Raw genomic sequence first — 17,309 nt, 5'->3', positions numbered from 1 at the left:
AATTTGTCAGTTAAAAACTTAGTGGTGGCTTGAAGATCTTGGCTTTTCAGGTATATGCCCAGCACTCGTTCCTTTCATCTTTGTTCCAAATCGCTAACACTTATCCAGTCTTGCCGCATCATTGACCCGGATCTATAATGAGGGAAGTGATTTCCGACTCGAACAATGAGCTTCCATTTTACCATGCCCCTGAGGTGCACTCTTTTCCCAAGTCTGAATGCTTCCACGAATCCAATAGCCTGTGGGTTGATAGACTTTCTTTTTTTGTGTTGAATTATGATCATATTTCTTTCCTGTGTTGTTCCTTGGCTTTTCCTCGGATAATTGGAAAGACTGGTAGTAAATTTTGAAATTCTTTCTCGCTTGTTTTGACATAGACTTGACTTAAAATATAAAGAAATGATGGTGACTTTATTTTGATAAATGACCTAAAAATACAAAAAGCATGAATATGTAAATGAAAGAAAGAAGGCAATGTCCCATATTCAAAAAGAAAACTTATCTGAATACGACAACCAACTACAATGAGTACGACATGCATTTTGGATTGAGCTGCCTGATCTTCCTATACAGACTCCCCATTTGTTGTTGAGTTTGTACCTTTTGCCGCTGAGCCGCTTCTTCAAATCCATTGGACTCATACATCACATTCGATTAACGACATCTTAAATGAGTTTTGCCAACAAATCTCTTTCTTTTCACTTTTCACTTTTCTCTTTGAACTCTCCATCGCCTTACGGTGCCCGTGAGGGTTTTCACCAATAAGACTCTCTCATTTATATTTCTCTCCACTCACCATCACCTTATGGTGCCTGCAAAGGTTTTCACCAATAAGACTCTCTCATTTTCATTTCTCTCGACTCACCATCGCCTTATGATGCCCACGGGGGTTTTCACCAATAAGACTCTCTCATCTTTGTATTTTTTTTTATTTTTTATACTGAGGGAGACAAGTGGTACCTCACAATGTATCATCATATCCATTGCATGCTTAGCCTTAACATTATCAAAAATTGATCTGAAGGACTTTCTTTGGTTGTAACTTGGCTTTTGGTTAAGGTTAGAAAAAATGGTAAGGAGCTCAAACGATACTTGAAGTGGGGGTGGGACTTACAACTTTTGGAATCGACTCAAACAACACATTAACTCATGCCCCAGTTTTGTTGACTGGGTGAATCTTAGATCTTTATTTGGTTGGACCGAGCCCAAAATAGGGCAGCCTACGTATCTCACTCCCGAGAGAGAAGAATCAGGTCGGACGTAGTTCCATCAGCTTGTTCTTTGTTTTGATTTAATTTTGATTTTGATTTTTCGATTTTGATTTTTTTTAATTTTATTTTCGAACTCTTTCTTTTATTCTTATTTTCTTGACATTTATCTTTGACTCTATTTTGATTCAAAAGAGGGATATGAAAGAAAAATAAAACGAAGCTCAAATGGGTAAACAAAGAATGACACCATGTTTGGATAGAAGAATAAAATGCCTTCATCATGTCAATCTTAAAAAATGCAAGTACTAAACATGCAATTAAATCAACAAAGGATCAAATATCATACATAATATCTTTTGACTGCATCAGCATTGATAGCCATTTCTGCCATTTTGCCTTCAATATCTGTCAAATATAAGGCTCCATTGGGCAACACTTTCTTCACAACGAAGGGACCTTGCCAGTTAGGGGAGAACTTGCCTTTCGCTTTAACCTGCTGAGGAAGGATACGTCTCAATACCAACTGACCCACTTCAAAATTCCTGGGACGGACCTTTTTGTTATACGCTCGAGCCATCCTCCTCTGATACAACTGGCCATGACACACAGACGTTAGCCTTTTTTCCTCAATCAAACTCAAATGTTCCAGTCGGGTTTTTACCCATTCGTCATCATCAATTTCTGCTTCTAGAATAACTCAAAGAGAGGGAATTTCAACTTCTGTAGGGATGACTGCTTCTGTCCCATACACCAATAAATATGGAGTTGCCCCTGTTGAAGTGCAAACAGTGGTGCGATAACCTAGCAATGCAAACGACAACTTTTCATGCCACTGTCTAGACCCTTGTACCATTTTTCACAGTATCTTTTTTATATTCTTATTGGTGGCTTCTATAGCACCATTGGCCTTTGGACGATATGGAGTAGAATTTCGATGTGCGAGCTTAAACTATTGACATACTTCTTGCATCAAATGACTATTAAGATTGGCAGCATTGTTTGTAATGATCGTCTTAGGAATTCCAAATCTACAAATGATATTGGCATGAACAAAATCTACTACAGCCTTCTTTGTCACTGACTTGAAAGTTACTGCTTCTACCCACTTTGTGAAATAGTCAATGGCTACCAAAATGAATCTATGCCCATTTGATGCCTTCGGCTCAATCGGTCCAATCACATCCATTCCCCAAGCCACGAACGGCTATGGAGAGGCCATTGCATGCAACTCAATAAGAGGAGAACGTATCAGATCACCGTGTACGTGCTCGAAGAATCTTCTTTGACATGACATGACCATGCATATGCGACCCGCATACTCCAGAGTGTATTTCAACCATGATTGCTGAGGCTTCTTTTGCATCTAGACACCTTAAAAGTCCCAGATCTAGGGTCCTCTTATACAAGATTCCCCCACTTAAGAAAAATTCACTAGCCAAATGCCTAATAGTCCTCTTTTTATCGTTGGTGGCATATTATGGGTATTCTCCTGACTGAATGTATCGCTTCATATCCAAGAACCAGGGTTCTCCATCGAGCTCTTCTTCAACCACATTACAGTAAGCATGCTGATCACGATTTTGTATATGCACTGGATCGATGTAGGCTTTGTCAGGATGTTGGAGCATTGAAGACAGCGGCTAACGCATCAGCAATTTCATTACGAATCCTTAGAATATGCCTAAATTTTACTAACACAAACTACTGACATAGCTCCTGTAAGCAATGTCGATATGGGATGAGCTTCAAATCTCGCGTCTCCCAATCACCTTGAATTTGATGGACGAGCAAATCCAAATCTCCCAACACCAATAATTCTTGGACTCCCATATCAACAGCTAACCTCAAACTAAGAATGCAGGCTTCATACTCTGCCATATTATTAGTACAGTAGAATCGAAGTTATGCCATTACCGAGAAATGTTGTCTCGATTCAGAGATAAGAACCGCACCTATTCCTACTCCTTTCATATTGACAGCTCTATCGAAGAATAACCTCCAACCTGGATCAACATCTATAACGACTTCATCGACACACGACACTTCTTTGTCAGGAAAATATGTCTTTAATGGCTCGTACTCTTCATCGATAGGATTCTCATCAAGATGATCTGCCAAGGCTTGGGCTTTTATGGCGGTTAGAGTCACATATACAATGTCGAACTCGGTACGCAATATTTGTTGCTTTGCCAATCGACCCGTTGGAATAGGCTTCTGAAAGATATACTTCAAAGAATCTATATGGGAGATGAGATAAGTAGTATAGGATGAGAGATAATGCTTCAACTTCTGTGCTACCCAAGTTAGGGAACAACACGTCCTTTCAAGAAGAGTATACCTGGCCTCATATGCGGTGAACTTCTTGCTAAGATAATAAATAGCCTGCTCTTTTTTTGCCTGTAACATCATGTTGACCCAAGACACAACCGAAAGAATTGTCCATGACTGATAAATATAAGATCAAAGGTCTACCAGGCTTCGAGGGTACCAACACGGGCGGATTTGACAAATATCTTTTGATTCGATCGAACGCTTCATGACATTCTTCAGTTTATTTTACCGCAGCACTCTTTTTCAGCAACTTGAATATGGGCTCACAAGTGGTTGTGAGTTGAGCAATAAACCTACTAATGTAGTTCAGTCTACCAAGCAAACTCATCACCTCCGTTCTATTCTTGAGCGGGGGCAAATCCTGAATGACTTTGATTTTTGAGGGATCCAATTCAATTCCCCTACGGCTGACTACAAACCCCAACAGCTTTCCAGATGGAACTCCAAATACATATTTTATTTGGTTGAGTTTGAGATTATACCTGCGAAGCCTTTCAAAGAACTTTCTTAAATCTTTAACATGGTCGGCCTGACTTTTTGACTTAATGATCACATCATCCATATAGACCTCAATCTCCTTATGCATCATATCATGAAACATAGCATGGCTCTCATGTATGTTGCTCTAGCACTCTTCAAATCGAACGGCATCACTCGATAACAATAAGTTTCTCATGGTGTGATAAAAGATGTCTTCTCCGCGTCTTCATCATTCATAATGATCTGGTGATATCCGACATAGCAATCAACAAAAGAGGCAACCTCGTGTTTAGAACAGTTGTCTAACAAAATGTGGATGTTGGGCAATGGAAAATCATCTTTCGGACTTGCTCTGTTCAAATCACGGTAATCAACACACACTTGAATTTTGTCATCTTTCTTTGGTACGGGGACAACATTGGATAACCACATGGGATAACGAGCCACTCGAATTACTTTAGCTTCAAGTTGTTTCATGATTTCTTCTTTAATTTTAATGCTTACATCTGTTTTAAACTTTCTCAACTTCTGTTTGATAGGAGGGAACGCAGGATCAGTTGGCAATTTATGAGCCACTAATTTAGTGCTTAAACCAGGCATTTCATCATAAGACCATGAAAAAACGTCCTTATAATCCATTAATGCTTGAATCATTTCATCTTTTAGCTGTGGCAAAGCATGTACACTGATTTTAGTTTCCCTAACATCTTCTTGATCCCCTAGATTTATTGGCTCAGTCTCATTCAAATTAGGATTTGGTTTGTCTTCAAACTGTTCCAACTCTTTGCTTATTTCTTCTAGTGCCTTTTCTTCATCATATTCCCCATCCTGCTTCATTACATATTGATTAGTTTGAATTTTAAGATCACGCTAAAAATTCCGCATGCATGTCATGTCATTAGAATCAGCATAAAGAGAACTGTGTAAGAAAAGAAAAACAAAATATATTAGACACGAAATAAAAGGGACATTGCAATTCATTAAATAAAAGATAGAAGGGATTAAACATAGATGCCAACATATCATAAACAAACTAAAATCCAAATTACAACCCTGAAATAACTCGGATAAACAGAAAGAAAAACAAAATAAACTATTAAAACTCCCTACTGACGGGGAGAGGAGTGACTTCCCAATTATTGAGCCGGACAACTGGACCTATGAATTGCACGTCTTCCATACTGGTACCTTCTCCTGCTTCGAGCATATCAACTTCAATACAAAGGTTCTGAAAGTCATAAACCAATTCAACCTCAAATTCCATATGCTTTGTGACACCGCTCTTAACAAATGATTCACTGAGTAGTGGCATCGGGCGAGGGAATGACCATATTTCCTTTTTTCTTCCCTTGGCTTTCTTTAAATCTTCAGCTGTAGGCTTAAATCCTAGACCAAACGTGCCCACATTCTCACTCAGACATATGGGATGAACTATACCATACAGAGATGCTCCCAAACCCTTTCCTGGCTCAAATCCATATTTCCAAAGTTCACTCACCATCATGATAGAAGTAGAAGACAATTGCGGTCCTGGTATAGCCTGTCATTCAAGGATACGATTCACTGGCACTGTATCAAAAATTTAATAGACGAATGTCTCCTCTACGTTAATTGCTTTAATAAGAGACAAGGGAGAATATTCGTAAGCTGACAAATCTCCTTCACTATGAACAACTACTTCTTGCTTGTCATGCTCAAACTTAATCATTTGGTGCAGTGTAGATGCAACCGCCTTGGCCTTGTGGATCCAGGGTCTTCCCAACAACAGATTGTAAGAGGAATCTACATTCAATACTTGAAACTCTATGGCAAACTCAACAGGCCCTATGGTCAACATTAGCTCTATTTCGCCAATGAAATTTGATTTTGCACCATCTAAAGCCCTAACACATACATTGTTGGGCCTGATCCTGTCAGCACCAATATTTAACTTTTGCAAAGTAGAAATAGGGCAACTATTTGCACCTGAACCTCCATCAATCATAACATGAGTGACGTAGAAATCTTCACACTTCACTGTAATGTAAAGGCCCCGGTTATGCCCTGTACCTTCAACAGGCAATTCATTGTCAGAAAAGCTGATCCGATTGACCTCAAAGATTTTTCCAATCATTTTCTCAAATTGGTTGACTGTAATCTCCCTTGGAACATATGATTCATTTAATACCTTCAGTAAAACATCACGGTGCTCTTTGAAGTGTGCTTTCATCGCTTCCGTGCTCCTAGTTTTCCATTGCATTGAGGAAGGTGATGTCCTACGGTCAAGTCAAACGGAATCTTTGTTAGGAATATTATCACATAAGTGTTTGTAAATGAAGAAAGGTGCATTTCATAAAAAAGAAAGTAAAAAACAAGTGAGGAAGATAAAAGGGAAATTTGAGCTGGAGTTTTCTTCAACTGATCTAATATTGAATACTCTGGCAATTTCATCTTTTTCAAAAATTCTTCGGCTTCTTCTTCGGTGATAGGCTTTTTTATAGATGATGGTCCACTCACCGTTGGCTAGGACTTTCTTAAGCTTTCAGGCACGAAGCATCTTCCTGACCTAGTCAAACCCCTTACCTCATCTATATCTTCCACAACTTCTTTCCCGTGATAGGTCATCACAGTTCGCCCATAATTCCAGGGAACTCTTTTTGTATCAACTGTCGGAGGTTGGGTCACCGGTTTGAGGACAATAGGTGCTGCCAGCGCTCCTTTCACCGTCAAGATAGGCTGACTCAAAGCTCCCACCACTGTCAACTTAGGTTTATCCTGACTTAAATCAACATACCTTCTGGCGCCTTGTACTGTGATTAGGGGTTTCTTTGTGCTTTCTTGGGCTTTATCTTCTCTCATTCCTTCCCGGTTCAAAGACATTGCTTTCAAAGACTCCGCTACATTCACCGATTTTTCCTCAGTGGTCTATATCTTGACAATAGGCTTATAACCCCTCGAAGACTCTTTCTCGTCATATATCAATTCTAACATATTGGCTTCAGCATGGGTTGGCAACGGATTCTGGTTAATGTTTGGGCCTTCTGGGGCCTGGACCAGCATCTGATTTGTGTCAATTAAATCTTGGACAGCTCTCTTTAAATGCCAGCATTTCTCGATATTATGGCCTGGCATATCAGAGTAGTACGCACACCTTAAAGAATAATCGAGATTCCTTGGAGGTTGATTTGAAAGCCTTCCTTGAATTGGGCTCAAAACCTTCAACCTTCTCAACCTATCAAACAAACTAGCATATGACTCCCCAAGAGGTGTGAATTGATTTTTGACCGCCTTCTCCTTCTTATACTCGGGCCTAGGCTAAAGACCGAGTCTGGAGGGGTTTTGGTAATTTGGTGGAGCGAATAGGCGATTTTGTGGAGCTTGCACGCACCACTGCGGGTAAGAAGGGGTTTGGGCATATGGCTGCACGCTATATACTGGGTACAGGGGTGGTGGAATGAAATATAAAGGGTTTTGTGAAGGGTAGTAATGGTAGGGAGGAATATATGGAGCTTGGGCGTAGACTTGGGCTTAGGATTGGGGATAGGGGCGAGGTGGTCTTTTGGGATAGGAACGGGTTCCAGCTACAACGGTCGCCACGTCCTCTTTCTTCTTTTAACCTCCAAATGCGCCAGATCCACCTTGAATCGCTTGTGCGGTGGTTTTTAATGCGGCAAAACTCACTATTCGGACGGTCTTAATTCCGTCCTTTATCATCTCCCCCATTTTGAGGACTTCCATAAAAGATTTTCCCATTGCCGGAAGTAAATGCTGAAAATAGGTCTCATCCTGCGCCTGAATGAAAACTTGTACCAACTTACTTTCTTTCATTGGAGGTTTACCCTGGCGGCCTGTTCACGCCACCTTATCGCGTATTCCTTAAAACCTTCAGTGCTTTTTTTCTTAATGTTGACCAAGGATTTTTCGTTCGAAATCAGGTCGATGTTATACTGAAAATGTTGAACAAATTCAGAAGCCAAATTATCCCAGCTGTTCCATTTATCGATATCTCGATCAATAAACCATTCTGATGCCAGATCAGAAAGACTCTCACCAAAGAAGGCTATGAGCAGTTCTTTCTTTCCTCCTACAGCCCTCAACTGGTTGTAATAACGTCTTAAGTGTGCCACGGGATCACTGTGTCCTGCATACTTCTCGAACTTAGGCATCTTAAAACCAAGGGGGAGGTTGATGTCTGGGAACATGCAAAGATATTTATAGGAAACACTCTTATAATCTCCGATTCCTTGCAAATTCCTCATAGTCTGTTCTAAACTTTTCAATTTCTGGGCTATGATATCCTGTTCCTCTGTTGCGGCAGGTTTCTCCGTATCAAATGGAAATACAGGCGGTTGAGTGTACCCATACGGTTCATTCATTTGCAAAGTAGGCTCCGGGGCATAATACTGACTATCTGAAACCTTCAGTACTGGCTCACTGGCAGACCTGGGAACCTCCATTGTAGGACGCACAGCATATATGAGAGTTTCATGTGGTGGCGGAGCCACGAATACCGGTGTGATTGGTGGCGCTGGCTGAGCAGCTGGTCTTGATTGGGGAGCTGCCAAGGGCACACCAGAACTGCCAGGATAATAATGTCGCGGAGTGAATCCTGGCGCGTGCTCAGGTGACTCAGTAGGAGCAGAGAATTGCGCCTGAGAGAGCGGTGGGCAATTAGAGATATTTCCAAGACCTTCAAGGAGCGGAGGAGGAGGCATTCCACTGGCCCATACCCGGTGTAAATCAATCAATTGCTACCTGAGCCTTACTACCTCATCATTGTGTTCAGAACTTTCTTTCCTGTGATCCTGATCCGGGTCAATGAGTGAATTTTCAATCTCCCTGCTATCTATGACGAGTTTTGCTTTGGATCTAGTGAAATATGGGTGACTAGCCAGAGTGTTGCAAACCTACCACTGTTATCTGAAAGAATATGCTCATAAAAAACGACATCCATTAGGATTAGGGCACACAACAATCATGGGAATCACATTGGTAAATTGTCCTAAATTCATGTTCATTTCTACCAGCTTTTGAGGGTAGCGAGGTCATTTTAACATCATCCTAATTTTTGTCTATACTTTTTTTTTCTACACTTATTATTATTATTATTATTATTTTCGTATCCATCTCTGTTCTTTTCTTTTCTCTCGTTATCTACCTTTATTTTATCATTCTTTATGTCTTTTTATTTTTCCTTAAAAGAGAAAAAATAATGAAAAACAACGAAATAAAATGATTAGATCGAACCCAAAAGTAGGTTGCCTACGTATCATGTTGTACATGAATCAGATCTTGCATAGTCCGGGCAGTCTTGCCAAAATGGTCAATTAAACTCTTTTTTCATTCTTTTGCTTGAAACTTTAAGAAGAAAAGAAAATAACAATTTGTCAAAAGAATTGACGAACATCTTGTTGTATTTTTTTTTACTTTTAAAATACCTATACAAAATGAAACCTATCATTACCAAAGAAAAATCTTTTGGGATTTTCAATTTTGAATTTCATATGAAAATGAAACTTGAAACTATTAAAGGAAAATCTTTTTGTAGTTTTCTCTTGAAGATGTATATGAAACACCTACTCTAAATAAAAAGTGAAGAAAATTTTTTTTTTTTGGAATAAGATCAACCAAAAATAAAACCTACGACTATTAAGGATTTTTATTATTATTATTATTATTATTATTATTATTATTATTATTATTATTATTATTTTGTATTTTTATTTTCAAGACATGTATGAAACACCTAATTTAGATGAAAAGTGAAGAATTTTTTTATTTTTTTTTGAATTTTTTAAATAAGATCCCCGAACCAACAATAGGCTGCCTACGTATCTCACTCTCGAAAGAGGAGAATCAGGGGTGCGTAGTTTGTCCAGATTGGACAATTAACGATTGACTAATAAATTGACCTAACTTAGGAGACACTACCAAAAACAAACGAAAACAAACTTTTGGATTTTCAGCTAAGACTGACACCACCAATTATGAAGGAAAAAATCTTTTTGGTATTTTTTTGTTTTTTTTGACAAAGAAGTAGAAAAGGTAAACAAAACTTTTTTTTTTTATGGTATTTTGAGAAGACAAATGCAAAACGTAAAAAAAAATCTTTTTGAGTTTTTGGATTGTGAAGAACAAAAGTCATAAAGAATTCTAAAATAAACTACGACATTCCTTTTTTTTTTTCATTCTTTTCGATTCACTTTTTTTTATATTTTTTTTCTTTTTCGTTTTTGCCTACGCACCTTACTCCTAACAATTTTTTTTTCAAAAATCAGTCCGTCAAATGACCACGTTATCCTTAAAAATGCAACAGTTAGCATGTAGGGATGCTTTAGAGGTGAGTCTCCTACAAAGGACCAAGTGGGCCCCACTAGGTCTTAATATGATGCACATAAGCATGGCCTAAAGGCTGACCTACGTTGTGGTTCACTAACAAGGCTGTTCGGGGGAGCGTATGGTGGATAGTGGCTGCTTTGCTTTCCACCTACTCCATAACACCGACGGCTTCCCCCCTAGAATAAGGGTGACTCAACTAGAGGTTGTGTACAACACGTGTACTACGGACTTGTTGCAGAAAGAAGGCCGGGAGGTGGACTCATGATGACAAATATAAAGCGGTAACACATAGGATAAATACTATAAACAAAGAGCACGAAAAAGCACAAAAATGAAAATAATACAAAAAATAACCACAAACAATGCTTATACACTCGTAATGCCAAACAAAGCCGATACGACTCCAAAAATAGCTCGAATTCTCATAGTGTCCCCAGCAGAGTCGCCAGAAGCTGTCACACCCCCTTTTTACGTACTCCAAAATGATTTATATTTTTAATTTCGAAAGTGTTTTATTATTTAAGTGACAAGAAATGAAAATTTATTTCGGAAAAGGATTATTTACATTTTATATTCAGAGTCGCCACTTGGCATAATCTGGTGTGCCAAGTCACCATTGGAAAATCCTTTTCAAAACCATTTGACTCTTTAAACTGGTTTGCGAGCAGAGATTCCGGATAAGGAATTCTGTTGACCGAGGGTAAGGTGTTAGGAACCCCTCGATCCCGTGGTTTGACCACGGTCGCTTGGCAGAGCGTATCGGCTAAATTGACATTACAAATGCATAAACCACACAAAGCACCCAAAAACAATCACTCAAGCAAATAAAACCAAATAATCCAAAATATAATGTTCAGTCCAATTATACAATCCTGAAAAATAAAAAAAATGTGAAAATATTCAATTCTAAGCTAATCCTAAACTACTCCTATGCTTTACCCGATGCCTCGGGCCTTGATCACGAACATCCTTAACGTACAAAATTCTTCGGGGCATTCCCCGGTGAGTAAATACAAATTACCTCGGGGCATTCCCCGGTTAAATAAATACACTTTCCAAATACGATAAACAAGACATTCAACAAATATTCCAATCATTCCAACACTACACCAATCCTAAACTTGCCTACCCGAGCTTCCTGTTTGCCTACCCACTCGACGACATATCGCATTCAACATCAACAATGTATCAAAAATATCATAATATTCACTTTTATCAATTTTCGATTTCCGTCCCTAAATTTCATTTTAATACTAAATTTTCACAACTCACCATTTCTATTTCAGCGACCCACAATCACTTTTCAACGAAAATAAACAACGAGTCAATATCAAAATAACAAACTATCACCAAACCAGACAACATACATGCATCACCAACAAGTATCAAACAACACCCGAAGCTTAATCCAAACACCAAAAGCGTAGTAAACAATAAAATAGAAGTGAAAAGAGTAGAATTGGACCTCGATTGAAGCTTTTATTGTGCCAAAATATGTGATCAAAAGACAAAGTCGGATCCAAAAACTCTCGATTTGAACCTCGAATCACACCTCAATAACGAACTCGGTTTAATCCCCACATCAGACCAAATGTTGTAATAACGAAAACTCATAAGCGATTTCACTGGAACCAAGTTCAAACGATCACTCCGCCTCAATAGAACTTGTTTTAGTCTATAAGAAATCCAAATCCGAAATTCTCGAACAAGGAACCCCCACCACGAATGGAGCTCCAACTCACGAATATTGACCCAACCAATTGCGGAAAACCCCCTGAAGCACAATATCGAAGAACGAATCACGAAGTAAACGAACCCAAAGCGCTCTAAATCCAGCAAAGAACTGAAAAATCCTATATAAATGGAGCTCCAGTGAGCTGGAAGTGACCAAAAACAACTAAAACGGTCGGATTCTGGCTAGATCTCGTCCAGAAAATCGAAGGAAAATAAAGAGATTTGGGCGATTATGAAACTGATTCGAACAACTGGCACTGAAACTAAGTCCGGCACTTAAGTCGTCGGAAAAAGCTTGAACAGAAGCTTGATTTCTCGCCGCTTTCCCTATTCCTTCGCCGGATTCCGTCAAACGCCCTCCATTTTTCATTTCTCCTTACTGAGTGTGTGCGTGCAAGTGTTTTCCAGCTAGAGCAAGTGTGTGCGTGTGTGAATCGTGAGGTCTGTGTGTGCTTTAATGGTGGTTTCTCGATGGTGTATGTATTTGTTTTTTGTTTTTTTGAAATTGTGCATGAGTTCCTGAAGGAGAAGATGGTTCCTCTGCTTTTTTTTCTTTTGGTTACTGATCCCTGCCTTCCTCTTTTTTGTGAGAGTATGTGTGTATATATTGTGAGGGTGGGTAGTGGTGAGGTAGGGTAGGTGGGATCACGTGGGGTAGGGGTAGGTGTGATGTGTTTTATTTTGATTGGGTAGGTTGTTAGGATAAGATAGAATTAGTTAGGATAGGTTTTGTTAGGGATTTTGTAATATTTTTCTTGTATTTTGTGGGGGTATAATAACATGGGTGATGGTACACGGTAGGGTAAAAATAAAATGGGTAAAAACGACATCGGGGAGGGATGAAATTAGGTGTCTATAGCAATTATCCACAAAGTCCTAATTTTTAAAGAAAAAACTAAGGAATAAAAACATCAATTCTGATTTTACCCAAAAAAAACCCTAAAGTGTAATTAAAATAACAAAACATGCCATTGAAGGCACAAAATGATTATACACACGTTTAATAGGAGCATTAAACAACAAAAAAATCAAAAGCCCCAAAATTTTTGGACCCAATTCTGATTTGATCAAAAAAACCCTAAAATTTAATCGAAATAACAAAAAATGCCATTGAAGGCATAAAAACTGCAATATATAGCCATAATACGAGAATTAGACTACAAACAAACCAAAAGCCCTAAATTTTCGATCTCAATTTTTTAGTTTATGAAAAACTCGAAAACCCAAAATTCTACCTTAAAACCAGATATATGTCATTGAGGGCATATCATCACTACAAATACTACCTACAACAACACTACAGACGGAAAAGAACAAAATCACACAAAAAAATATAGAAAAAAGTTTGTAATCTCGAAAATCCTAAAATCAGTAGAACGGATCACCATTTAATCGACTACAATTAGCTTCAGAATAAACAACCACATACTACAACTACACCAAAATGTTAAATACTTATAAGGATTGCAAGAAGCTTCAACAACTATCGGCCTAAATTACCCTAAAATCGTGCTAATTTTCAGTTTCGGATGAGAGAGGGAGAGAGGAGAGGCAGAGAAGAAGGCTTAAAATGACCTAAATTTTAGGTCAAATTTTACTATTTATACTCTACACACGTCATTTCATACGTGAAAATTATTTTATACAAAATTAATGACGTGACCGCGATTGTGCAACACGCACAGCTGAGTAGACCGACAAAGGGTTTAAAAAGTTGTTTTCAATGGGTTCAGGAATTCAGATGACAAACATGTAAGTAGAAGTGTCCAACTTACAAAACTGACATAGTACAGGGTTCAGAAGAACATTTCGTCTTACTCCTTTAATTTCTAAGTAAATACTCCTTTTGACTTGGATACACCTTTAAATAAACCACTCACTTCTAAAAAATTAAATGTTATTAACTTATTCCTAATTAAATGCTATTATCTTTTTTCAAGTTGACATTAATTATTATATTTAAACTCAAAGACATATTAAGAAGACTATAATCAATATATTTTTGCGTCTTTCTTTCAAAAATTTATTCTTAAGGATTTAAATATATACTTATTTAAAACTAAAATTACTACAATTTAAAAGGAACACTTTAAATAAAGAAACAGAGAGAGTAGCTTGTTGCAAATATCTGGCAAGAATAAACTTTTTACCTTCCAATTGACCTCAATATCTTTTGCTTCTGTTCCATCTATTCTCTACTAAAATTAAAGATCATACTTTTTCATTTCATTTTACTTGATATATATATTAAAAATAGTTACTTTAAATTATTTATTTAATTTATAAATTAAGAAAATTTTATTAGATTTTTTTCAACTCTTAAGATGCGAATATTGCGATGGATGTGTGGACATATCAGGAAAAATAGGGTGAGGAATGAGATTATTCGGGAGAAGGTGGGAGTTGCGTCAGTGGAGGATAAGATGCGAGAAGTGAGGTTACGTTGGTTCGGGTATGCGATGAGGAGGGGCTCGGATGCTCCAGTGCGGAGGTGTGAGATACTAGTTAGGGATGGTTTTAGGCGGGGTAGAGGTAGACCGAAGAAATATTAGAGATAGGTGATTAGGCATGATATGAAGCAGTTACGACTTACGGAGGACATGATATTTGATAGAAAGGTGTAGAGGACACGAATTAGGGTAGAGGGTTAGGGGGTGGGAGTTCATCAGTAACAATTAGGGAGCGTTCTTTTATGTCTGTAGTTTTTTATTCGTGGTGTTGTGTGATGTCTATGATTTAGGTTAGATAGTTCTTATTTTTATCTTGTGGTGGTAGTATTATCTTGTTGCTAGCGGTGTTAGTTATTTTGCACTTATTTTTTGTGTTTGTTATACTATTATCGGTTTTAAGCCTGAAGTCTATCAAAATCAGCCTCTCTACTTCACCTGAGGTAGTGGTATGGTCTGCGCACACTTTATCCTCCCCAAACTTCACTATGTGGGAATACACTTACACTGGGGATATGCTGTTGTTGTTGAATATAAAACCAACAACATAGAGTAATATGTAGTTATATTAAGAGTTACAAAATATTATTAATAAAATTAATTTGATATTAGAATCTATATATATATATATTTTATAAAAGATGTATCAAATCAACGAGAACCAAATGAAATGAAATAGAGGCAGTAAAGACTTGGTCATTATTCTTACTTTTCGAGATATAATGACTGCTTCAACAAGAGAGAAGTAATACATCTTATTTTCTAGTACATAATAAGGGCAACCCCCTTCTATGTCTCCCTTTTCCTACTCCTTGTATTGTTTTCTTTAATCTCACGTACTTTAGTTGATTTTGAGATCAATGGTATTAAATAATCTATATTCTGATTACATATTAGGTGACAACCCTCTAAGCAGATGTCAATGCACTTGTCCCAATCATCTTATGAATAAAAAAATTGAACTTTATTTTTTATTGGCAAAATGGTTCGGTGGACCTTGTACTGTGTCCGTTTTGTAATGTGGATACTCCTACTTACATATTTGTCATCTGGATCCTTGAACCCATTAAAAAATAATATTTTAAACCCCTCTGACGGTGTGTGTAACACAACCGCGTCACGTCAGTTTCCACGTCACTTTTGAGTATTACATTAAATTTGATTGTCCATGTCAGCTGCCACATCAGCCGCCACATCATTTTTAAGTATTACATTAAATTTTATGTTATTTTTAATTAAATATTAAAATAAATTTAATTAAATAAATTTCTTTTATTAATAAATTCCTTTTATAATTTTTTAATTTAAATTAATTTAAATTTTCAACTATAAATTCTAATACACAAACACAATAAATTTAACTAAACATCAAATTTATTTCAAATAATTGAAATTTCTCTCCAATTAATTTAAAATTTTAACTATAAATTCACACACTCAAACATAATGAATTTTCAATTTTTATTTAAACATGTTTAACAATATGTAAAAGTTATAAAATTAATCCTAAACAAAATGAAAATTTTAAATTGAGAAAGTGAATAAAAAAATTCAAAAAATTAAAACAACAATATTTTTTTTTTGACAATGAACAACAACAACAATATCAACCACAGCAAAGACCCTCTTGAGGGATATATATAATTTTATTTTTTTTTGACAATGAACAACAATAACAAATCAACCACAGCAAAGACATCTTACTGTTTTCTGGATAATTTGTGATATATGATGATGAAGAAAATGATGACGAATAGAGATCCTTGGGGCTATGAAGGTGGGGACGGGGGTGTTAATGGTGATGGCAGCCATGGCTAGACGAGGGGACGGGGGTGAAAGGTGGGGTGGGGGTGGCTGGATGGAGGAGGGGGAGGGGGAGGGGGGCTGGATGGGGGTGAGGAGTAGGATGGTGGCTAGGCGGAGGGAGGTGGCTGGGGAAGGGGGGTGGATGGGGGTTGAAGGGTGAGGTGGGCTGGACGGGGAGGATGCTTGGGAAGGGGGTTTTTTTTTAAAAAAATAAAATAAAATAAAAAAAAATATATATATATATATATTATTTTTAAATTTAAAAAGATGGAGGGAAAAAAAGGACTTTTTTTAATTTAAATATTATTTTGAATTTTTTTTAATTATTTTAATATAAAATTGATCAAAAATTGGCCCTACTCGCACCTCGTCCTAGTCAGCCCTTTTAATGCCACATAGGCCTGATCAGCGGTCAAAGGATTTGAAATATTATTTTTTTAGTGGATTCAAGAGTTCAGATGACAAACATGTAAGTAGAAGTGTACACATTACAAAACGGATATAGTATAAGAGTCCACCGAACCATTTTATCTTTTTTATTTTGCGGACCTAGAAAACAAATTTGATTAATTCTCACTAAATGAGGCTTTTTAATACTCTATTGTCATATTACTAAGAATTAAAAAAAAAATCTTAGCAAGAAATTTTTAAAATTTGATTTGGATAAATTGAAGCAACTCGTTCAATGTTTTGGCTTTGTAAGATTAAAAGAAAACGAAACAAATTAAGAAATCACATGACAATGTTTTTAAACCCAACTAGTATTAGTACACGCATGATGTGCGGATAATATTTAAGTAAAAGTAATCATTAAACAAAGATAGATTAAAAAAATAATTTAGATTTACAAATTTATCATATAGTAAAGCATAATAAAATATTTTATTGACCAATAAATAAGCCAACATAAACTAATGAAATGCAAGTCAAAATCTCCAATCAATTATAGTTTCTTGAATTGTTCATAACAAATAATTCATAA

This window comes from Capsicum annuum, chromosome 1, assembly GCF_002878395.1.
Source record: "Capsicum annuum cultivar UCD-10X-F1 chromosome 1, UCD10Xv1.1, whole genome shotgun sequence".
Classification (NCBI taxonomy): Eukaryota; Viridiplantae; Streptophyta; class Magnoliopsida; order Solanales; family Solanaceae; genus Capsicum; species Capsicum annuum.
This window is presented reverse-complemented; position numbering follows the sequence as displayed.